Source organism: Talpa occidentalis, unplaced genomic scaffold, assembly GCF_014898055.3.
Source record: "Talpa occidentalis isolate TD23 unplaced genomic scaffold, MPIMG_talOcc4v2.1 talOcc4.3, whole genome shotgun sequence".
NCBI classification, from domain to species: Eukaryota; Metazoa; Chordata; class Mammalia; order Eulipotyphla; family Talpidae; genus Talpa; species Talpa occidentalis.
The window spans coordinates 15,553,814-15,577,238 of record NW_023603184.1 but is presented as its reverse complement, the minus strand read 5'-3'; the positions used below and the strand labels follow the sequence as shown (position 1 = coordinate 15,577,238).

The following is a 23,425-nucleotide window of genomic DNA, read 5'->3' as shown; positions in this document are numbered from 1 at the left end:
CTGCCCCCAGACACTGTTCATGTTTTGTTTTTCTATTTGGGTTACTACTTCCAGTGTGTCTCCTGTCCCAATCTCCCTTCTCAGAGAAAAATTCACTTTCTCTCCATTAATAGAAATACAGATTTTTAGAGCCAGAAGACTTTTAGGAGATAAACCATGCACTCAGAATTTCCAAAAATGTGTCCCCAGCAGTTGCCTTTTTCACCTTGGAGTCACTCCCTTCATGTCTCTGACTCTGACTCCTGAAAGAATGCGATGTTCTTCAGTGCTTTGGGTACTACTGGTTCTGTTTGCTCAGCTAGGTGTCAGCTTTTTAGTTAGGGACCAGGTGTTCTCATTTCACATCCCCCTCAGCACCCAGCACTGGGCCATGTACACAAAATTTGCTTAATAGATAGTTATTAATTGATGAATCAGTGAGGCAGACAATTATATAAATTAACAGGGCCCCATGGGGACTGCAGTAATTAGGAAAGACGTCATGAAAAATTAAGATTTGTAGTGGGTCTTGGAGGATGAGCATTCTGATTTATTTTGGTCAGAAACAAACATTCAATATGCAAAAAGGGGTTTTTGCATTGCTCTGAGGTATAAGAAGTGGCCTGGGAGATGGGGGGAATCACATCCTTCTCTTTTTATAACATCCATAGACGGCTGACTGCCAAATATACACCTCTAACCTGAGCCTCACACCCAGCTCCAGACTTGAATACACAATGATCTGCTGGACAGCTCCATCTCATACTCATCTCAAATTCCTTGCGTCCCAGACTGAATTCCAGACTGGCACTGCTCTCATCCTTCCCACCGGCTCCACCCAAAGTTTTTCTTACTTCAGTGAATGGTTCTTCCATCCTCCTAGTCACCAAGGCCTCAGAATTATAGTTGACTCTTACATACTTGACATGAAATTCAACAACAACAAAAAAATCCAATTGATTATAACTTCAAATCTTTCCAGAATCTAACTTCTTACCTCTTCCACTACTACCTCCTATCTGATCACCAACTCTACTACCTATTTTCAACACAGCAGCCAAAGTGATTCCTGGAAAAATATAAGGACTTATATAAGGGCTTATATAAAGACTTGCCAAAGGCCACCTAAGTAGGATGTAGCAACACAGCATCCAACCCAGGTCTGGGTGCTCTAAAGCATATCTGCTGATGCAACCCCAGCTGTTCCATCCGATCTGCTGTTTGTCTTCAAAATGGCGGCCATTAATGTGGTCCATTAAGCATAAGCCAATGGCAGAGGAGACTATTAATCATCAGTCACTTCTTCTAAACTCCCATGACTAATAAGCTGATTTCAAGCCAAAAGGAAGGAAAAGAAGAGCCTCTCTTTAGAGCCATAGGTACTGCTAGGATGGATCCCGGGTCACTTGAGGCTTGAGAAGGACCCAGCCCCTTTGTCCCTCAGAGCTGTGAAGATGGGTCCAACAACCTGTCTTCTCACCTCAGCTCTCAGGTAACTTCCTGTTTAAAAGTCACTGAAGTGGAGCAAAAGACAAGGAGAGCCTGAGGACTTGGCACCTTTCCCATCCCCCACCCCTGCTGGCAAAGGTCAGTTAATCTTATTTAGAGGCAGGTGCTGGAGGAAGCAAATTCCTCAAACACTTTGGGCTGGGAGATTTTAGTTCCCTCTTCTCCCTTCTCCATTCCCACAGAGCTCCAGCACTCCTTGCCAGTGACATCCTTGAAGGAAAAGGGGCTGGGGTCTGATGGTCCCAGCAGAGAGGGGAGCAGGCAGAAATGAGGGTTCTGTCTGATCTGGTTTCCCCACTACCTTCCCTCCTCTCCCCCGCCCAGCCTGGATACTGCTGCTCCATTAGGAAGCCTCCTAACCTGAAGTACAAATGAGACCCCCTGGGATCCCAAAATAGCTTCCCTTACAGCTGCACAGCATCCATTTATAGCATAGGCTCACTGCAGCCTCAGGCTGCTTCTAAGATGGCACTTCTGAAGTCAGCTCCCACAACTCCCGGCTCAATATCGTCTGGGAACAGAAACGTTCATAAAGGACCTATTATGGTCTTGTCACTTTTTCAGCACTCACCCCAGCCCTCAAAAGGCTTTAAAGGGCCAAATTTGTTTTGACCCAGAGCCAGACCACTTGATGTCCAACAATAACTCAGAAGCTGGTCAGGTCCCATTCCCTGTTCCCGGCAGCAGGTGAGAAAGATCTGGTGGTGACAGCAGGACAAACGATACCACGTTTATGCTTGGGTTCTAGGCTGAGTAAACCAGACCCTGCAGGGCAGATCCACAATCAGGCTTTATGAAGATATGTTCATTTGTTAGTAATGAACATTGAAGTTGTGAATTAACCCCTTAACCCCCTAGCCGTTACTCACGCCAGTTCTGCATGTCAGATTATGGAGCTAAGGAACATTCCCAAGGCCAGTGAGGTGTGCTCTGTACTTCCTCTCAGCCCTCAGGTCAAACAAATGAACTGACTCACTATCTCATATGTGGCTAACACAGAGAGGGCCTGACACAGGCCATTGAGAACCAAATAAATTTATTTTGCTTTTTCTCTCACTACTGACTCTGAGCAGGGCCTGGAGGCCTGAAGTGACCCTGGCTGGCCTCTTGTAGTTCAGTCAGCTTTCTTCTGCTTTCTGTGACAGTCACTGGCACTTGTCTTCAAGAGACAAATATTTTGTTAAAGCAAAACACAGGCCTTGCCTGGAATTTGGCTAGAGCTGTTTTCTGAAGTCATAATCTTCCTTTCTGAAGTTGTTGAGTAGGGCTATGTGTTTACTGAGCTGCGCTTCCAGACTGGAGGCTTGGAGTGAGCTTAGAGAAGCTGAACCATCGGCAGGATACTCCTCTGCAGGCAGCAAGGCCACAGACTCCCTAGAGCAGGGGAGCCAGGACCCCGGTCCATGGGCTGCTGCTTGGACTCCTGCACAATTCCTTCTAGACACTAACTGTGCAGCTCTAAAGGTGGCAGCCACTGATGTTCTTTGCTTAGACCCATGACTCAATCAGAGCTGACATAATGATGATTTTCAAATTCTGTTACCCCTTGTTCATTTATTAGCTGAGAAGTTTAATGAAATAAAATTCCCTCTACCACGTGGAAGTATCGTTTGAATAGAAAAGATAGAACAGATATTTGATTCTTACTTAAAAAAAAGAACTAGTTGATAAAATGATTATTACTCAGCATCCTCCAAAGGTAATTTTCTTAATGTTATAAAGAAACATTAAAATTCATCGCAATTATTTTTATGGAAACTCATATTGTCCCATTTTGGCCAAGGGGATTTTTTTTTTTTTAAGATTTATTTATTTATTTATTTATTTATTTATTTATTTATTTATTTATACAAGCACTGGGTACAGTCAGAAGCGCAGGAGGGTGAGAGAATTCACCAGAGCCAGAGCAGGGAGCAAAGCAGGCAGAAGGACCGAAACACACTGCTGAGGGGAGCAGCGGGCGGCAGGGGAGGTCTGCACGCCATGTGGGACCCTCCTCCGGTGGCCGGGGAGCAGCTGGGGATCGAACCCGCGCCTCAGAGGCTGCGGGCAGCTTTGGAACTCAACGCTCAACCACTGTGCCACCGGGGAGGCCCAAGGGATCGTTTTTTAAAGTTAGCCCCTGAGTCTTTTTGATATGACCCCGGTAATCTGTAAGCATTTCTTTGCTATCTGTTCTGATGAAGTCTTTTTGGGACCTTAATGTATTTTCTGCCCCAGACCTGGAATCAGCCATTTCTATAAGCATCTCTGGTTCTTTTCACTGGGAAATGATAATCTGGGCACTAGAGGTGGACATTGTTATGGGTTAGTTATTGCTTCCAGCCCTTTTTGGTGGTCAAAGGGAGGGTTAAAGATAAAACACATCATTTCAGGGCCTTCCCGGTGGCGCAGCGGTTGAGCGCTGGGTTGCGAAGCTGCCCGCAGCCTCTGCAGCGCCGGTTTGATCCCCGGCTGCTCCCGGCCACCCAAGGAGGGTCCCACATGGCGCGCAGACCTCTCCTGCCTCCCGCTGCTCCCCTCAGCAGTGTACTTCGGTCCTTCTGCCTGCTCTGCTCCCCGCTCTGGCTCTGGTGAATTCTCTCACCCTCCCGCGCTTCTGGCTGTACCCAGTGCATGTATAAATAAATAAATAAATCTTAAAAAAAAAAAAAAAAACACCATTTCAAATTCCTGACTACAGACCTTTTACTTAATGACACCTCTCATATCTTTTTCTCCTTTGTGGCAAAAAAATCTGCTTTCTTAGGACCTCAACAAAATTATCCATTTGTTCTAATCCATAGCACATACACAACATCAATAGAATACCAACTCTCCACCAATGATGCAGGTTTTATGAAGGTTTTTTTATTCTTTCCGTTCTTTTGTTTTGGCTTACATCCTACCAGGGATGGACAGTCAAATTATTATTGTGTTTTAAGACCCTAAATCAGACTTATGTAAATTAAAAGCCTTGTCTTTTGAAATACCAAGGTCAAGAGTTGGACTCTTGTGAAGTGGAGGCAAGAAAGCCTTTTACAATTTATCTGGCTGTGAGCACCCAGAGCCAGTTCTTCATCAAACCCCCAAAGCCCCACTTCCTCCCCCAGAAAAACTCTGCTGGTCAACAAGGTAGTAAAATGATGTCCTGGTGGTCTTTTGACTGCACAGCTGTTTCTGTGACAAAGAGGAGGATTTGGAGATGATGACATTAGGAGAGCAGATCCCGGCTGGCACAGTACTCAGTAACTGTTTCCTATTATTACCAATAGTAATGCTATTTTTTAATAATACTTTTCCAGGTATTGGGTATATAGCTATTAAAAAGATAGATGCCCAACCCAGGGGAGCTGGGATCTAGCGGGTAAGTGTGTTGCGTTCTATATGTCCTTCGCAATCTTTGTGGATAGGAAAACCAACACAATTCAACTGACCAGTAAATCCATCTGTTTTGGGCTATGACTTCATTTGACCTCTCCCTTATCCTTACTTTTTAATTCTGTTTAAATCCTTTTACAGGAAGAGAAAGTTTACCCTCCTCTAATTCCAGAAATACTGACTCATCACAAATGCCTCCTGCTGTTATCCCAAGGAATAATTCAGTTACACTCAACTCCAGCCATAAAATTGCTCCTCTCACCCCCTCCCCAAAGAAGAGGGATAGTGTTGTTACCCAGAAATTTCTTGACATTGCAAAAAAGAGGAAAAATACATGCTAAGCTCTAAGAACCTCAGGCCAATTATCGAGGTCACTTCTTCCCAGTCTCAGCTTCAAATGACCCAGGGAGCATGCCTGCCTGCCCCCTCGGAAAGGACAATCCGATTGTAAATATTATCTGCGCTTCTAGGAACATTTGAATGGTAATACTCAAGCAATTACTTTCCTTTCAAGATCATTAAACACAAATCAGACTTGTATTTTAATAGGGTTGCCAATGTCGTTAATGGTAGGGAGGGGGGCATAAAGGGTAAGTTTTTTTCTCTAATGGCTGAATGTTTACATTATTACCCTTTCTGAGAGAGAGGCTGTGCTAGGAGGTTGCTCAATGGCTGCAAGACAATGCTTTCTTGCATCTCAGAATTCCATCATTCTTTGCCAAATTCACCTTCAGAGCATTTAGGAGGAATGGCATTGTGACAGAGTCCATGACAGCTCCTCTATCTCCCCCTTGTCCACGGCCTTCCTCACTCAGCTCCTCCAGATAATAAAACAGGGCCCCAGGAAAGCAAACGGACAGTGTTTCTAGAAGAAATGAACAGTGTTTTTCATGCAATATGGATCCCAGTTTCCCCCAGCTTCCTTCTGTCTTAGGGAACAGAGATGCTAAGGAAGGGGCCAGAGGAGGCTGTTCAGAAGGCTGGACCTCTCTTCACACTTGGGAGAGAAGGGATGCGCCTGCAGAAGGGAGACCTACAGAGTTCGTTCTCTTTTCCTTGACGCCCGCATTTCCTAAAGGCATTTATAGGGGCACCATGGAGATTGCAGAGAAACAAGCTGCTACTTGAGTAGAAGTTGGGCCCTGCAGTCTGGGAAGAGCCCTGGAAGGCACACTTGGAAGTGGGTGGACCATACCTTGCTCAGCCCGGCTGTACCATGGCTGGTTCCATTACTGGTGAGCAGCACAGCATGTCCCATGGTCCATTACTTGACTCACTATGAGTGAGGTGTCAGATTCACCTAGAAGCCACCCTGTCCCTAAGCCTTTCTTCTGTGTGGGGTCTGAGAGTTCTCTGCTAGGATTTGATGCCTTTTTGCTCATTGAGAATCTGGACTGAAACTAGAAATCTGAATGTTAGGTTGCTTATAGGGTGCTGTGAAGGACAGCTTCATATGCTGTGTTTTCCCTTTAAGCTGTGGTTTTGTTTTTGAATGGCATTTCTAGAACATGGAAAACAGATATGCTAAGGTTATATATCTGTAGAAAGTAAAGTAAGGGGCACAGATTTTGGAATCAAATTACCTCAAGTTTTTAAATCATCTCAGGTATTTCTAGCTTTGTGACCTCAGGTGGTTTTATTTAAACCCTCTTTGATTTCTTTATCTGTAAAATAGAGCAAGGGGTTGGGAGGGGTTCCAGTGGCTAATAATACCTAATTCATAGTGTAAGATATTAAAGAATTAGGCATAGCAAGACAACAGCCATTTTAAGAAAAACAGACATTTTAAAGGGCACAGCTACGCCCTAGTTTCGTTTCAAGGCAAAAACCACCAGACTGGGGTAAAAAACCACAAGACAAGGGTAAACGAAACTTAACTAGTGCCAAGGAGAGATACCCAATCAGGCTCAACTTGGTCCCTGGTGTGAAAATTCCCTGCATCCTGTTGGTTGCTCTGGGAGGAGTTCCCTCTCTTAACCTGATGAGACTGCTGTGTCAGTACTCCAGGCAGAGTTGGGCCCTAGCTTAAGCTAGCAATAAAGCCTTTTTGCTTTTGCATCTCTGGCTCCGTGTAGTCTTTGGGAACCCTGGACGGAGATGAGGCGCCAACTCCTAACAATAGGATTGTTATGAGGGTTAAATACCTGTGAAGATCTTCACCTCTGCTCCTTTGTGGTAAATGCTTAGTGATGATATTTCTATTTTGAAATCAGGGGCCTTCACCTGCTACAGACTCTTCAAGCACTTAATGTACAAACATAACTAAAGGTAACAGTTATTTCTATGGCTGATGTGACTGATATATCACAGTCATTATTAATATTAGCTTTTGATGGAAGAGGGGAGATCAAGAAACCAGCCCTGCTGAGGTCACATTTCTGTAGAGACTCAGTTGCTACTCTGTCTCAGATAGTTGTAAGAGTATAAGGAAGAAAACCCTCCTCTGTACCCAGAGACAAATATTTCTCCTCCCCCACCTATTTTCCCACTTGCAGATCTTGTCCAGGTATTTCCACAAGATTTATCATATTCATATCTGTTGTGTACACTGTCCTAGCAATGGGGCCCAGAATATGTCTTCTGTTCTTTGATCAAGAAACAAAATGGGGGCCTCCCTGGTGGTGCAAGGGGTTAAGAAGCAGCACTATGAAGCTACTCACAGCCATTGCAGCATGAGTTCGATCCATGCCAGGGAGCTAACCCACGTGGTGCAGTAGACCTCTCCTGTCTTGCCTGCTGCTCCCCTCAGCAGTGTATTTCAGTAGATCTGCCTGTTCTGCTCCCCACTCTGTCTCTGGTGAATTCTCTCACCCTCCTCCACACCTCTGGCTTGTACCCCAGTTCTAGTGTACATAAATAAATCAATCTTTAAAAGAAAGTATACTCAAAAAAAAAAAAAAAAGGAGGGGAACACAATGGCAGCTGAAATGAATTTCCAAAGGACACAGCATGATAGGTTTGGCATTTGGGAGGAGAGCTATGCTTGTCTCACTTGGGTCTTGGTCCAGGGTCTTGGTTTTCTTCTCCATATCCTTTGACTTTGTTTTATTCTCTCTGGGCTTAGTTCATAGGCAGGGCCTCTCTTTGTTCATATTATGATGCCAGAAATTCCATTTTTACTCAATTTTATCAGAAATTCTAGTGAGAAAAATTATGTTGCAGCAAAACTCCAGGACTGAGATTTATTGGTCTGATTGGCCTGAATGGACTCATGTGACAGGAGACTACGCTATGTTTGGCCTGGTGTAGCTTACATGCTTTTCCCTAGATCTGGACAAGATGTTATCTCTACCTAAAGCAAAATTGACTAAATGAGAGAGACATCACCCCTCCCAAGAGAGAATGAGGAAGGTGTTACCTAAAGATGGGAGATCAATGCCAGCCTAGCAAGAACAGCAAGTGTTCGTGAACGAGCACTCCACTTTCAGAGTGCTCCCTAGAGCTCTTCTCCGGGACATAAATCTCACACAAGGTGCTATTGACTCAACAAAGAAAGGAGCCAAGCCTTTGGGAGGGACTCCGCTACAAGAATCATGTGATCATTAACATCAGTTAAACAGGCCACCATGGAAGCCATTTCTAGGAAACCAAACTCATTTCTTCACTGATTCATTTGGCAAATATTTATTTTAGCACCTACCATGTATCAATTCAGTGTTAATTTAGTGGCCGATGTCCTAGGTGCTAAGGACATGACAGTCATTCCCATCCAATCTTGCCTTCTGGTTTAACCTTTTGAAGGCGCTAATGAATTGCCTGAAATGCCTCTGATGCACCCTGGCTGTCCACGGGCCATGCATGTGTTTATTTACAATTGGAATGGCTCATTGCTGCTCTGGCTGGCTGGGCTGTAATTTGCTCAGGCACTTAAGCTAACTATAAAAAAAAAAAAAAAAAAAAAAGCACTGCTTCTTCACTAGCCTTAATTTGGCTGTTATGTTTGTATTGGAGATTGTCTGGATGGTGCATTCAACTTAAATGCAGCAGAAATGTAAAATAGAGTATGTGAAAGAAAATAGGTAAGAATTGCTAATAAATCCCCTCTGATGAGGACAGTCAAGTGGCCCTTGAATGAATTTGCATAACCTAATTTTCCACCATAGCATCCTTGCTGTTACCCATCCCACATGTTCAAATCTCTCTAAAATAGAGTATCATTGTAGTTGTATTTGCATAATACTCACTTGTAATTTTATTTGCATCTTCTAAGGAATTTTAGTCAGAAACATTTTAGAGCCTGATATCATGGAATCCTGTGACCAAAGATGTAAATTACTGAATGAGTGTTCATCCATTGAACATATATTGATTAACTCACGTCCCAGGCACTGTTTTGAGAGTATTCTTGAGCCAGACAGAGATACTGAGGTCGACTAGCCATGCAACATGCAATGCCTGCAAATTGGAGGTGAATTAGCAAAATAAAACCGGCCACAGTGGATGCAGGTCAGAACCAGTATGAAGCAATTTCAACTGGTTGGAATCAATAGGAGCCCTGTGAGCCTGTTAGAACTGGTGTCACGTAGTTTCAGTTTCAGTTGGTTTTGGTTTCAGTTCTTTGAAGAAGTCAGACCAGGATTCAGTCAGTTTTAGTTTCACTTGGTTTGAATATGCCAGAACTGTTTGGAAATGATTTTATCCGTTTGGAGCCACTTGTAGGCAGTGTAAGTTGGTTTCACCTTCAGCAGGCTTTCAGTTGATTTTGTTTCATTTCTTTGAAGAAGTTGGAGCCAGTTGGAACTGGTATGAACCAGTCAGAACCAGTTTCAGCTGGTTGGAACAGGTCTGAACTGGTATCAACCAGTTTGAACCAGTGGGAACCGGTTTGAACCAGTTCGGACCAGTCAGAATCTTGACAAGATTTATTAGTGTCTTATTTTTAGTGACTTTGATCCCACAAATTCACTAATATTCTTCTCATTCATTATCCTATTGTGGTTAAGCATATAGGGCCTGAGCTCATATAAGATCTGAGTCTGATCTAGAGTCTCCACTTAGCAACATCACCAGCCATATAGGCATGGCCAGGTTACTAACCCCTCAAGGATGCAACTTCTTTATTTGCAAAATGGAAATATTAGTCATATCCAAATCAAGGTTATTTTGTGAGATTAAATAAGAAAATGCATGTAAAATTTTTAAGATATTGCTTGGCACATAACACTCAATATACATTAAGTGATTGATAGTCTTTTATTCATAGAAATCACATTTATTGAGCACCTAATATGTTCTACAGGCGCTCCTAAGGGAGGGAAACAAAAAGTTTCTGAGCTGATAAGAATGAAAAAAAGGAGCCTCCCCGGTGGCGCAGCGGTTGAGCGCTGGGTTGCGAAGCTGCCCACAGCCTCTACAGCACTGGTTCAATGCCCGGCCGCCGGGCTAGGGTCCCACATGGCGCGCAGACCTCTCCTGCCGCCCGCTGCTCCCCTCAGCAGTGTACTTCGGTCCTTCTGCCTGCTCTGCTCCCCGCTCTGGCTCTGGTGAATTCTCTCACCCTCTGGCGCTTCTGACTGTACCCAGTACTTGTATAAATAATAAATAAATAAATAAATCTTTAAAAAAAAAAAGAATAAAAAAGGACTATAACAAAAATCATGAATGAGAATATGTTAGCACAGTAAGAGCATCAAAATGTTTTAACAAAAAGAAAAAATCATATTAAAGTCTATTCAAAAGGATAAATTTACCTAAATTCATTTTTTTAAACATAAAGGCCAGAATTTGCATCCATACCACTAAATCCTTAATAGGTGCTTGTTAATTTATGCTCAGTCTAGCTCAACATTTTTTTTCATCATCAAGTGATGAATTTGAGTGTGGTATATTAAGCTTTTATATTGGGAAATTCAGCTCAAAAAGATTTGTCTTCTCAGAGGCCTGAGTTCTCTGCTCTGATATATCATTTCTGCATCTCATCCATTATTGAGCTTTTACATGAGGCACCAACCTCTGGAAATAAAAACAAAACTACATCATTCTGATCTTTTTTTTTTGTCAATACAGTTTTTAGAGTACAAGAGATTCTTGTGTTCTGTGGAATTCATTTTGAAGCTCCCTGTCTTTGAAAACAAATGGCAGGGATGCCAAACAACCCAGCTCACCGACGTCGTGGAAGAAACGCGGGCGCTTGTCTAATTTTAAATTCTGAAGTGCAGATGTCACGTAATGAAAGTATCAGCAGTTACTTAAATGTGGTTAAATATGGAAAGTCTGCATAAAGTCGATGTTTATTTGCAGCCAGTGGCAGTGATAAGGGCAGGAGCCCTCCTTTTAAGTGGCTTTCAGTCTGTTGTTAATAGGCTGATGGATGGATCAGTTCGAGGCTGGTCACAAGGTTGAGGCTCATCCTCTGTAATGGAACTCGTTCATTAGTCTCGTGGAGAGAGAGAGGGAGGGAAAGAGAGGGACAGAGAGAGGGACAGACAGAGAGACCACGTGCCCTGTCGATTCCAGAGCAGCCTCTTTTGCTGGTGAGATGAGGCAATAGCAGGTGCCTTTGACCTGAATCAAGAGTGGAAACGTAGGGCCTCCCCGGTGGCGCAGCGGTTGAGTGCTGGGTTGCGAGGCTGCGCGCGGCCTCTGCGGCGCCGGTTCGATCCCCGGCTGCTCCCTGGCCACCGGAGGAGGGTCCCACATGGCGCGCAGACCTCTCCTGCCGCCCGCTGCTCCCCTCAGCAGTGTACTTCGGTCCTTCTGCCTGCTCTGCTCCCTGCTCTGGCTCTGGTGAATTCTCTCACCCTCCCGCGCTTCTGACTGTACCCAGTGCATGTACAAACAAACAAACCAGCAAACAAATAAATAAAGCATGCCTCTATTAAAAAAAAAAAAAAAAAAAAAAAAAAAAAAAAAAAAAGTGGAAACGTAGAGACCCAAGAATGTCATGACAAGAAGGGATCCTGGCCATCACCTAATCCAACCCCTATATTTCTAGATGAGGAAATTTCTGTATGAAAAAATATACCAGCATTTAGAAATCAATGAACATTTGTTTACTTTCTACTTGAAACAGCGGGTTGCAAATTGACCTTAAGGTGATTCCTTCATAAGATTTCAACGATCAAGGTTCTTTATCAGCTGGATACTACTCTTCTCTCTCCTCCCCTCCCCTTCCTTTCCCCTGGTCTCTCTTCTCTCCCTTTCCCTCCAGGTCCCCAGAAATCCAGTTGTAGTTCAAAACTGCACAGACTCTAGCTCACACAGCTGCCTCTCAGGTCGGCCAGGAATGCTGACAAATGTATGTCTTCAATCCAAAGAGGCTTGGGTTTAAAAGAATATTTCTGTCTTGTCAATGTCCACATGCTTGGGAGCCATCCTTAAAGATACCAGAAGAAGATAAGGAAGATCACAAATACTAAGATGATGGCCTGAATGTAGGGTCCTGTCTCCCCATATCTATAGGGAGAAGCCCCAATCTCCAATGGGATGGCAATCAAACTTTGGGTGTTGATTAGATCATGGGGGTGAGGTCCCCATGGTGGAGTTAATGGCCTTACTTTAAAAAATGGAAGAGACAGGTGAGCTCTCTCTACTGGGCACAAGTATAAAGAACACATGAATGTACTTGCCTTACTAGTGGGAAGTAGGCTCTGACCACTAGCTGAATCTGCTGGCACATTGATCTTTATTTCACTCACTCACTCACTCTCTCACTCACTCAGTAAACATTTACTGAGCACCCCTCTGAGCCAGGCCTGTGTCAGACTGGCCCTGGCAGCCTAGAAATCAAGTAAAATCCCTGCCTAGGAGGTTAGTGCCCTAATGAAACCATCTATACAGTTATCTTCAGAGGTTCTTTGCCACCCTCAGACTCTTTATAAATAGGAAGTTTCCCTTGAAATCAAGCTTAGCAATAACTGCTTGATGGAGACAGTTTCTTTTTTCAAAACAGAAGATTCTCTTTTAATCAAGAGAGGGCCTTTCCACAATCTGAAAGCTTTACACATTTTGTGAGTTTTTAGGGTAATTCGCAGATCAGTGGTCTAATACAGGGCTCTCAAAGACAAGGCTGTGACTTTAAATAGTGTGAAGACCCCAATATAGCTGGATTCACAGGGGCAATTTGAATATTGATCATGAATTTTCAAATGGTCTTGGAAAGTGCAGCCTGGTTCTAGTTGAGATTTCCAATTAACTTGGACTGTTCAAAGCAGCTCTATGCCTAGGAAAGAGAATGCATTAAAATTTTGCAAAGGGCTTTATCTCCTGAAACAGAAAACATAAATGGTAGGGGAGGGGGGTAAGGTAGAAAAGAATCAAAGTTACTGAATATGGAAATCAGCACTTTGGGATTTATAAGGACCACATCCTGCTACTCCCTGCTATGCAAGGAAGCTTTCAGAGGTAATGAGGCAAGTTCCAGTGTCAAATGTCTGTCTTGCTTTATATTTATGTGTACTCTTGTCCTGGTCCTCCTGCTGGTTGGGTACACACGCAGCCCAGGCAGAGATGGTGTCTGACATGGCCTTCCAGTCCCCTGGGGGGAACCTTGCACACAGCAGATGCTTAATGCACTCCGGTAACACTGAACTGAAGAGAAAAGACACCCCAGGAGAGCGTAGGGATGCAAAGAGCTTTCCCTCTTATCTGTTCTCTGCTCTGAATTGCAGGCACAGCATCCTCTCTGAGACCAGGGCTCAGACTTCTTCCCTGTTGATTGGGAAGAGAAACTAGTCCTTCCTATGTGCTGGCCCAGCAATAGGCCCCTTAGAGCACCATTCCATCAATTCTCCCAAGAGCCCTTTGCAATTGGCATTATTACCCCTGTTTTACAAATGAGGAAATGGGGGGCACTGGTGAGCAAGTTCCCCCGAGTAGTTTTCATATGGACAATTTCCAAGATCCCATCTGACTACCCCACCAGCCTGGGAAACCCACCTTTACTGGAGTGTCAGATAGTCTCCAAAGGGTGCTGCTCTAAAAAACAAATAAACAAACAAAAACAAACAAACCAACTTTGATTTTATGAAGCTGACTGATAAGAAGAAAGCTTTCAGCCTACCAGCTCATTTATCAGATTGGCTAACGGATTCTTTGGAGGGTGTAGAGCGAGTTCTAAGGTATAAGTGGGGCAAACAGGACAGTCATCCCCTTTCTTGTCCATTGGCAGAGCCCACCTCCACCAGTAAGGCAGAGCAATCCTGTAACTCACCTCTTCAGCTTCTCTTGCCTTTCAGAGCAGGCAGGTGGCCAGTTCTGGTCAATGAAATGTAAGAGGATCTTTCCAAAGGGGCTTCTGATGAAAGAAAGTGGTGCTCAAGGAAAGCTCTCTTTCTCTATTTGGTTTCTTCTTTCTTTGCTCTGTGTGATGTGGGGTATCTTGAACTGTTTTTGTGATTATGAGCAACCTTAGCATAAGAGGATGGTAAAGTGAGTGGCTGGATGGAACATGACTTCTTAGTGACACCATTAGCTAAAGGATCAATTTATCTTCAGGCTTTGTTTTTGGTGAGATGATATGTGTTTACTATGTAAGGCATTGTTTATCAATTATTCTGATTTGGGTTTTCTGTTAAGGATTCTCAGAAGGAATTCTGACTTTCGAAATTGTGGAGGAAGACATAGGGGCAGTGACAAATCCTGCGTAATAGCATCATTGGGGTGAAGAGGTTGGAGAAAGACTCGCAAGATGGGGTCAAGATCATCGGGCTTAGGACAGAGGAAGAAGAAGACAAGGAATTCAAATAAAATGAAATCTGCACTTAAATGAGGAGAGACAATATCTGAAAAAAAAAATTATTATAATAGAAGGAGGTCAACTTCTGCAATAGAGAAAATTCTCTGACCATGAGGTTAGTAAGTTTCTCATTGGTCAGTGGAAAGGAATTTGCTTTTATAGGAAGGAGTAAATAGGTTAGACATAACCAAGTGTGGGGCCTCCCTGGTGGTGCAGCAGGTTGAGCGCTGCACTGTAGGGTTGTCCGCAATCTCTGGAGAACGGGTTCGATTCCCGGCCTGCCAGGGAGATTCCCACATGGTGCGGCAGACCTCTCCTGTCTCACCCACTGCTCCCCTCAGCAGTGTCTTTGGTCCGCCTGCCTGTTCTGCTCCTGGCTCTCTCTGGCGAATTCTCTTGCCCTCCCATGCCTCTGATCTGTACCCCAGTTCTTGTATAAATAAATAAATCTTAAAAAAAAAAAAAAAAAAAAAAAACAGAAATAACCAAGTGTGGGGAATGGGAGTAGAGAGACTTGTTGAGGGACAGTTGAATCAGGGGCTGCTTTTCTCCTCTGTCAGCTGCTTCTCTGGGAGGATCCTTAAATTAAGAGTTATTCCACGTTCCAGCACTCAAGGGTAGACCAAAGTTCAGTGACTTGGAGAAATAAGAGAAACCTGATCACATTGGTCAAGTCAACATAGTGGTCATTTAGTTCAGATTGGTCAGTGGGGACCAACACTGCAGCTAAACATTTATGTGACAAAGAATGAAACATGGATGAGCTTTGTCTGACTCTGCCACAGGTTGATAAAAGGGTCATCTGAGGCTCTTATCTAAATCAAATGGCTCTTTGCAGTGAGCCATTTCTTGGAAAACGGAAGTGGGGGGAATGGTTTCTCACTGTAGTTGTTTCCCAAGAGCCTGGGACTCAATAACATTCAACATTGTCAAGGAAGAGACTAAAAAGCTACAATCAGACTTCAGGGCAGAGTCAAAGAGGTCACTGATCTATCCAAATGTCTCGGGCCCCCTACCCCCATGTTTCAGGCACTGTATTAGTTGGTCTGGGGCACACAGGCATGATTTCAGACACGGTTCTCTCGAGATGGATAGTAGGGGAGACAAGATAGGAGCACAAATACCTGCAGGGGGCCTTGCATATCTGTGGTCTGCCTTTCCATGCACTCGGATTCAATTTTCTTTGGGGATCACCTGAGACTCACAACTGCCTGCCCTGCAGCAAGCCCATATGTTCTGGGCATGTTTGCAAAACCCAAGAGAATCCAGAGAGCAGGAGGAGGTTTTCCAGGATTCAAGCCTCAGGTCCCAAATGTGTTCAAGAGGATAAAGTAATTCAATAGCAAACCACCCAACAATTCCTCTCAGAGATGAAGAGATTTTGCTTTTGCTTTCTTTCTCTGAAGGGCATCTGGAAACCCTTACCCGAGTCCTTATACTTTAGTTTCAACATGGGCGGGTATGGAGAGTCTCATCATTCAGGCAGGAAACTGGGTGTCCTGAGAAGTGCAGACACTTCAATTAGGTAACACAGCAGATCATTGCTGAGACCCAGGAAAGTCTTGTTATCTCTTATTCTAGTTTTTGTTTCACAGGCCTTTTACCAATGCTCCAGTTATGGCCTATCTAAAGGTGACTAAAAGCAGGGTTTGGGATGGAGTCATTAAATTTTTCCAGGTAATCCAAACAGAGTAGTTAACCAAGTCCCTGACTTATCTAGCCAAGCAGGACCTGTGGCTGGAAAAATGTTTGGAGATTCTGGACCAAGGGATAATCTACTTGCTTATCATTTAGAGGGTCTTCTCCACAGTGTTTTTGGAGGAACAATAGGTACTTGGTATGCCAATAACACCCCTTCCCCCACCACAAAAGGAATTCATAGTCTGCTAAGTTTGGAAAACATCAATATAAACCATTTAGTCACCTGGGCCTCCCCTGGTGGTGCAGCGGTTGAGCGCTGGGCTGCAAGGCTGCCCGCAGCCTCTGCAGCGCCACTTAGCTCCCCGGCGAGGGTCCCACAAAAAAAAAAAAACAAAAAAAAAACCCCCAAACATTTAGTCACCTATCTAAAGTGACTAAAAGCAGGATTTGGGAGGGAGGTGGGCAGGAAACACAGACCCAAATGGCTGCTTCCCAAAAGAGTGGCGGCAATAACTTGGAAGTCACATTTCAGTTTGCAAAACTGAAATAAAGGTACTGAGCTCTCTGTGTCACTCTTGTCACCCTGGGGCATTATCCTTTGCTGCCCTGAGCGACATATCAGAAAGCATGGGCCTCCATGCGGCTGTCAGATAGCCCGCTGACACTCTCATTCAAATCAATTTTAAAAAGTTTTCGCCAGAAACTTCCTAAGTTATGCAGACGTCCTGGCGTGATACAGGTATTAGACTTGGTGAAGGACACAAGCTGATTGTTAAATCTTCTCCGTACACATGCTTTGCCATAGGTTGTGTGGCTGCCTTCCTTCTCATCCTGACTCCTTCCTCTAGCTCCAGCACCTCAAGCATCATAGCAGCAACTGCTAATTATTTCTCAATATGTATTCTTCTCTTTTTTCTTCAAGGGAATTCTCAAATTTTGGCTGATGATATTATATAGCAGCTCAGATAAAAACTACCTTTACCAAATTCCCTTCCAGCTAGTGTGGCCATACGATTCTTGTCTTGCACCAATGGTATGTGTGCAATTTCTGGGAGTATAGTGAAAAAGAAGCAGCTTCCTTCCTCTTTCCTCCACTTCCTTCCTCTTTCCTCTGTTTGAACATGAATATGATTGCAAGAGTTGGAGCCGCCATTCCGGGCCGTCACATGGAAGGCTTACACCGAGTCACATTTTGAGCAGAGGAACAGATTCTTGACATTACTGAATTACCAAAAAGGCCTAGACTCACTATCTAAAACAAACTTCAATATTGTTTAAGCATTTTGAGGGGAGGAGGTGTCTTTATTATAGCAGTCTAGCACATTTCCTAACTTAAATATGGATACATCTTTAAATCCAGCCAGGGACAATACTCAGGATGGAGAATTAGTGAGCAAGAGCCTGGAAATCAACAAAGAAATTCACCCACTCTTAACTTTTGCTAGTCAAGATTCTTGAAGAGCTGAAAACTAGAGGGGAAAAAACATGTCTCATTGGTGGCATTTGTTAGCTGAAAGAAATATAGAATGGAGAGGTTCTGAAGGAATGAAAGGATCAGGAAGAGAGACTTGACTCTTATTAGCGCTTGTAATCCTGAGTAATTCTAAACTCTTTTGTATTAGCTTCCCCTTCTATTAAATGGAAACAATATTCTTTCCTAGACATTTTGAGAATCAAATAAGACTATCTGTTTTTAAAAAAAGTAATCTAAATAGAAGAGTCAGAAGGTATGGATGAATTTCATCTATCATTAATTTGCTATGTTGCCTTGGATATTGCATGTCTCTGAGCCTGCTACCTCATCTATCAAACAAGGTTATCTCTGAGGTCTTTCCCTGGCCAAATATACCGTGGTTCAAAAAATTAGGGTATGAAATTATAAAGAGAGAATCAGACTTGAAAACAATACTCAACTGGAACCAGTTTGGCACCAATTACTGAGAGTAGATTGTCTGTAACCCTTAACTCTCTAGTCAGTGAGGTAACAATGGCAGAGAAGTAGGCCATTGTGGGAATATTTACACCACAGAAATAGGCAAGCATTCTAAAAAGGGCTTCCCCCACCCTCCATGGAGAGTGGCTTGTAATATATTTACTAACACTACTTACTTCAGTGAAAGGAAAATAAATTCTTTATATATCTTGACACTCAAAGAAGCAAATATAACTAGTAAAACTTGAGATGAGTATGTAAACATCTGCGCTTATAATGTACAGAAGATGGAGGGGGAGGAATTAGAAGTTACCTACTCCTGGATCCCAGGTGCCCTGGTCCAGCTCCGGTTGCAGTAAATGGGCCCCTTGTGGCAAGAAGGAGTTAATACCTCTCCCTCAGTGACCAACTTACCTGGCCTTGTTGTGCTGTTGTTACCTGGGATGCGCCATTTTGTAATTTAATTAAAACTGAAGGCTTGAGATAATGGGCTGGTAGTGCCTGCAGCCCCACCGTGGACCCCTGGGAGTGGGAATAAAGGTCTTCCAGATACCAAGTATCAGGAGCAGTCGTTAAATTTTTCCAGTTAATCCAAACAGTAGTAAACCAAGGCCCTGACTCATCTAGCCAAGCGGGACCTGTGGCTGGAAAAATGTTTGGAGATTCTGGACCAAGGGATAATCTACTTGCTTATCATTTAGAGGGTCTTCTCCACAGTGTTTTTAGAGGAACAATAGGTACGTGGTATGTTAATAACACCCCTTCCCCCACCACAAAAGGAATTCATAGTCCACTAAGTTTGGGAATCATCAACTTTCACAAAGATAAACAGGTTACTTGTGGTAGAGCTTCTCAGAGATTTTTTAACAGCTCAAGTAATGCTTCTCAAATTATCTGTGGTGACACATCAGATCTTTAAATTTCCAATCCATATTTGTTCCTATCATCCTCATGTACAACTTACCATTTATGCTTGCCCACACCCAACCTGAATAAACTCTGTTGAATGAGAAGAGTTCAAGGGTCATGCACCTGGATGTTCTCACAATGGCCAGTTGTAACACACGTCTCTCTGTTTACCCTCAGTTTTTGTGCTTATGTTGTGGTCAGCAACAGTTGTGGTCTATGACACGGTCCCTGGGCCTTACTCTGAGTCACACTGTGCTCACTACCTGGCTGACCCTTCTCTGCATGGATGTGTTTCAGCCCCAGCAGGTCCTCACCTGCCTCCCTGGATTCTCAGTTGGAGCTGGTCACTGAGGAGGGTTTCCAGTCTTTGTGGAAAGCACAGCTCTGTCAGAGCCGGCCATCTGCCCTTGTGTTGATGAGGTGTTTTCTGACTGACCCCAGTACAGCAGAAGCTGAATCTCCAGAGTCCAAACAGGTTTTTGAAATCAAAAGCCAACTCCCCTTGGAAATTGCACCAACTCTGGAGAGGGTCAAATGAGAACCAGACAAGTCCCCTCACACAAAGGAAAACAAAGTGCACACAGGGCTTCCTTTCAGCCCTTCACAGGCTTATCAATGCAGAAAAGCTACAGCAGCCTTCGGGTGGACGTCCATGAAGACTGCTGAAATAGGAAGTCCTTCCCAGGCTGCTGAGACAGTCTCATTGTCTCTGAGGAACAATTTGCCCATTCCCATCCATGGCCGCTGACCCGCAGACTTAGGGTCACATGTGTCTGTTAGACTTGGGCAGCCTCAGCCCGGGCAGAGACGGGGGGCCTGGAGCCATGTCTAAGCTCCAGCACTATTTCTTCAGACCTTGACAAGTGCAAGGCAACTGCCCCGTCCCCTCCCCCTGTCCTTTCTCGTCCTCTCCTCTCTCCCCCTCCCTTTCCTTCTCTTGTGCTGATTTTCGTCATACATCCTCACTGGAAGTCAAGTGTAAATAGAAGGCTCCGACTACCAGGTCAGGCTGCTGCCAGGGTTTCCCCACTCTCTCTGAAATGTTCACTGTCCCTGCCAACTCTTTATTCTGTACCTGTCAGAGCTGGCTCCTTCCAATCTCTAGGTGGACAGATTCCCTCCTTAGTGAACACTACCAGTGACCCGAGAAGCCCTTGGAATCAGTCTGTCTCTTTCCAAGCAGAGACCGTTTCAGCTGGTGTTTTTCTTCACCCTTTCCCCAGTCTGTTGTTGAGTGTAAGGAACTATTTCTTCATGAGGTGGGCCCAGGGTTAGTTATGAGGAAGGAGATGCAGTGGAAGATTCTGTCAGGTAAAGGAATCCAAGGTTGTCCCCAGTGCCATGCCCCCTGGTACATTCCTACCTGGCCCTAGTAGTGATCCAGTTGGGCATTGGGTAGAGTTGGGTTTTAGAGTCTCCCACTTGTCAAATGGTGTCCAGTCAGCACAGGGAGTAGGGGAGGAAGTAAGTCATTTGAGTGAAAATGACAATTGAAACCATAGGAGTCAGGATAGTGATCTCTGAGGCAGGTTGTGCAGAGATGAAGAGAGAGCCCGGGAGGACACCCACGGTTAGTGAGAGGGCGCAGAAATAAGAATATAAAAAGGAGGCCAGGAAAGAGAAGTTGGAGGAGTAGGAAGGAAACGGGGGGAGAGAATCAACAGTTTTGTGTTGTCAAGAGATCGAGAAGGTTGAAGACAGAGGAAAGAAAATGGCTGCTGATGAAGTTGGCTCCCGAGCCAGGTGGCCAGGGACAGTTGCACAAGCTCCTTCATGCGCACCTCCGAAGAGCCACCCATTCTCTGTGGGAATAGTGACCTTCGAAGTTGTGTGGTGTTGGCTCTGGCAAACAGCCCTGTTCATGACAATTTTGTCAGCCAAGGGATGAAGGCAGAAGCCCCATCTTTGGATGCTGAGCTGTGAGTAGAGAAGAGGCAGGAGCCTTAGCCGGTAAAGGTGACCCTTGAAAGAAGTCTGGGAGAAAAAGAAAGAAAAAAAAAAAAAAGAAGAAGAAAGGACCAATGGAAAGGGTGTCAAGCTTGAGGGGAAACATATTTCCCACTTAAGTTAAGGTTAGGGCTTGGAAACTTGAGCACATTTAAGGCAAAGGAAAAACAACAGCAAAGGAGGAGAGACAGCAGAGGAGGGATTGTGGAGAGAGAGGGGAAACTCACCCATTGAGAAACACATTTTTACTGCTGGTCTCCTGAGCATCTTCTATCATGCGCTGGAACGTAACTGGCTACAGACCAGCTCCTGCCTCTCAGTGATCAGTGATCAATCAAAGGGTTGGTTGGGTAGTAGTTGGGTTGGGTTAGATTTGGGGATCAGGGTAGGCTTCTCTGAGAAGGTCACTTCTCAGTTTAGACTAGAATGATGATAAGGGGCCACCCTGTGAAGACCAGGGCGAAGAGCACACTTCCAACAACAAGTGCTGGAGAGGACTCAGGAAGGAGGAAACATGTTATACACTGTTGGTGGGAGTGTGAACTGATGTCGCCATTCTGGGAAGCAATTTGGATTTATCTTCAAAAAACTAAAACTAAAAATACTGTAGGACTCAGCAATTCCACTCCTGGGCATCTATTCAAATAACATGAAACCATCAACACAGAAAAATCATATGAGCCACAACATTCATTGCAATGTTTACAGTAGCTAGGGCCTGGAAGCAGCCTAAAGGTCCATTGCCAGATGATTGGACCAAGAAAATGTGGTAGAGTCACACTATGGAGTACTAGTCCAGTCTAAGAGGAAATGCAACCATTTTCAGCCAAAATGGAGGGAATCTGAGAGAATTTGTATAGTAAAGAAAGTCAGAACAATAAGAACAAATAGACATTTATAAAGCAGAAAATTCGATAAGGTCAAACACTTCCAAAAAACAGAGGCTATCAAAAAAAAAATGCCATGAGCACTCTGAGGTTAAGTGGTGGGGAGGGCAGTAGGGCTATAGGGGATAGAGATGGGGAAAAAATAAAATAAAATAAATGAACTCAAGCTATCTAGACCACAGGAAGTACTGGGGGCTGGAGTAGAGATGGAAGGGGATGGGAGGTGGGGGTCAGGTCACATAGGGTCTCTCAGGGTCTGATGTTTCCATGCAAGAGCTGGAGTGCATGTGACATAGTTTATCTTCTGCTCTAGTCTGGGATCTTCTCAAGGGTCTTATTTTTTCCCCTAGCCTAGGATAGATACAACCTTACAAATGCTGTTTGCTGGGACATTGAATCTTTTGGTATTTCTGAGTCACCTCACCTCCATAGATATCTGCTGCATTCAACTTTCCAGGTAGATGAAGTTGGTGCCATGCCACCCTGTCTTTCTTTCTGGATCCATGCATTTCATTATGGTGCTCCTTCTCCAACTCCGCTGTGCCTGTGCTATTTTTTGCTGCTCAAGCTTCTTGGGTTATCTCAAAAATGACGCCTCTTATTTTCCTGCCTTTTTCTCATTTCCCTGAAATGCCTCCTTTCTTAATGGAGATATTAGCAAAAAGTTAATCAGATTGAAAAATTCTTACTAAGGTGTTAGTGACTGATAAGACCATCACACTCATAAGGATAATTGATTTTGTACAAGGGAAAGGTATGCACCAAAATTAGTGTTGTCAAGTGTTGAGTTTTAAAACTCAGGAGAACAATTTAGGAATGGGAAGCTTCCCAAGATCCCTAATACTTACTGTGTGGGAGCCTGCTTATGCCTAAGGCTGCCTCAGTTACCATCTCTAAAAGGAAAGAAAAGGCAATCTTCCATGTCAACATTCAAGGTTGAAGTGACTTTGCATTCTGAGAGAAGGCTATGGAGCACAGATTGGTTCTGAAGGTACCTTAATGTACGTGATTCAATAGAGGCACTGGGTAGGTGGTAGATTTAGGGGTCAGAATAAGCTTATGACAACCCAGTGCTCACCGTTGTGTTCAGTCCAAAACTAGCCTCTCTGGTTGGGGTTAAAAATTAACACCAGAGAAAAAGATGGAAAATCATTATTTTGTGTATGTCAGCTCATTTACCCTTCACCACAACCCTATGATGCCGGCATTATTGTTGCCCCCATTTTCTGCCTCAGGGATGTTTCGTGACTTTTCCAGGGCCACACAGATGAATCCTAGAAAACTAGGATTCAAACCTAGGTCTTTCTGAATCCATAGCTCTCACCCCCCTATGATGGTGCCAATTGTCTTGCAGGGCATTCTGAGAACTAGCGACCACTCTACTGCTTACAAGGTTTGTGACTTACTTTCTCTTTCTGGACCTCAGTTTTCTTATCTGCAAAATGGGGAGAGACACACAATTGTTTGAGTGTCCTCTTGCCGAGGGTCACCAGGCTGGGTGATCCTTCCTGTAATGTAGATGTCAGCAGTGCCCTGAGAGCTTTTTGCTGGGCTCCTTGGAAGACAGTGAAGACAAGAGGTAGG

General features: G+C 44.1%; 1 long non-coding RNA gene across 1 annotated transcript; it reads right to left on the bottom strand.

Moving 5' to 3' along the window:
- Positions 1-12,737: 12,737 nt before the first annotated feature.
- Positions 12,738-19,081, bottom strand: LOC129146531 (uncharacterized). The gene is made up of 4 exons (XR_008553394.1): positions 19,063-19,081; positions 14,000-14,195; positions 13,726-13,764; positions 12,738-13,009 (listed from the first exon to the last, which is right to left on the bottom strand). It is a non-coding gene; the product is annotated as an uncharacterized LOC129146531 (long non-coding RNA).
- Positions 19,082-23,425: the final 4,344 nt, after the last annotated feature.